Source organism: Pteropus vampyrus, unplaced genomic scaffold, assembly GCF_000151845.1.
Source record: "Pteropus vampyrus isolate Shadow unplaced genomic scaffold, Pvam_2.0 Scaffold1157, whole genome shotgun sequence".
NCBI classification, from domain to species: domain Eukaryota; kingdom Metazoa; phylum Chordata; class Mammalia; order Chiroptera; family Pteropodidae; genus Pteropus; species Pteropus vampyrus.
The window spans coordinates 15184-16795 of NW_011889938.1; the positions used below are offsets into that span (position 1 = coordinate 15184).

General features: G+C 55.6%; 1 pseudogene; it reads left to right on the forward strand.

Moving 5' to 3' along the window:
• The first annotated feature begins 962 nt into the window (after positions 1–962).
• On the forward strand, positions 963–1081 carry LOC111734418 (annotated as a pseudogene).
• Positions 1082–1612: the final 531 nt, after the last annotated feature.

A 1612-nucleotide genomic window follows, 5' to 3' on the forward strand; every position in this document is an offset into this window, starting at 1 on the left:
GGGCACTAAATAGATTGGGTCAGAAAACACGGATGGGTCACTGCGTGCTCAGAGAGGTGTAAAGAGCCGGCTAGAGCGGCCGCTCCTCGTCGGCTGAGAGAGATGCTGCTCCAGAATCGTAATCAGGGTAGGTGGACAGAATTTTACAGAGCTTTATATCCGATTATTCATTTGACAATATCCGAGTGCATGCTATATGCTAGGCACTGTGACAGACGCTAGAGATATGACCCCCATCAGAACATCGAAATCACACCCTCAAGGAGCTTGCAGCCTGTGACGGGGAGAGCAAAGCAGACGTCTGAGACAGGTAGAGGATGCGGCGTGCTAGAAGGTGACAAGCACTAGGGGAAATAACAGAGCGAAGGCGTGCTCTCCGGGATGACCCCTGCGGCCCCACCTCCCGACAACACGCCGTGCGTTTCCTCCCGTGCCGACCGGGACTGGCATGTGAGACAGAGGATGCTGTAGGAGTGCTGACGCGGCCCCGCGGCCAGGCTACGCCAGGCGTCGCAGCTCCTGCGGGCTGTCCCTTGGACGGCTTGTTCCGGGGGAAGCCGGCTGCCCGGTCACCAGGCGCACTCAAGCCACCTGGGACGAGGTCTGTGTGCGGAGAAGCCGAGGCCTCCTGCCAACAACCATGTGAACGCGGCACCTTAGAAACGAAACTTCCAGCCCCAGAGAAGCCTGCAGGTGACTGCCACCATCTGGGGTGACATGGGACTGCAACCTCTTAAGAGACCCCAAGGCCGAACCACCAGGAACTGCCTAATCCCTGACCCACAGACACCGTGAGAGAGAATATATGTCTCTCCTTGTTTTAAGCTACAAAGTTTGAGGGTAATTTGTTACACGGCAATAGTTAACTGATACGAAAGAGAACCAGGAGTGCCCGCAAGGTGGGGTGGGGGCAGGAACTTCAAACAGGACATCAGCGGAGGCCTCATTAAAAGGTAACACTAGCCTACGGCCATGCCACCCTGAACGAGCCTCATCCTGTCTGATCTTGGAAGCTAAGCAAGGTCGGGCCTGGTTAGTACTTGGATGGGAGACCGTCTTAGAATACCAGGTGCTATAGGCATTTAATAAATAAACAAACAAATAAATAAATGGTGGGGAAAAAAAACGGTGACACTTGAGTGGAGGTTTTACAAGGGTCTGCTGGTGTCTGGGGGAAGGGCGCGCCAGGCAGAGGACACAGCCTGAGGGGACAGTGTGCTCTGTAAGGAGTATGGGGCTGCAGTGGGGGCGGGGAGAAGTTAGAGATAAGGTAAGGGAGGTAACTAAAGGAGGAAGGAGCAGTGGCCAATCATGAAACACCTGGACTTAGCTCCACAGAACCCACTGCTGTCCTTTGTAAAGGGACCAGGGCAGGTCTCGAGATGGTGAGAGGAGGGCTTTGGAGGTGGCAGCTCTTTCAAGGAGTTTTGCTGGAAAGGGGGACAGAGAAACGGGACGTAGCTGCCGTAGAAAGCGGGGCCGAGAAACGATGTATTCGTTCCATGGGGTGGGGGGGGCGGTAAAGGCGTGTGGGCTGATGAGAAAGATCCGGTGCCAGCAGACGATGGGGAGACGGAGGCAGGGAGAGCTGCTTGGGTAGGGGGAGGGGTGG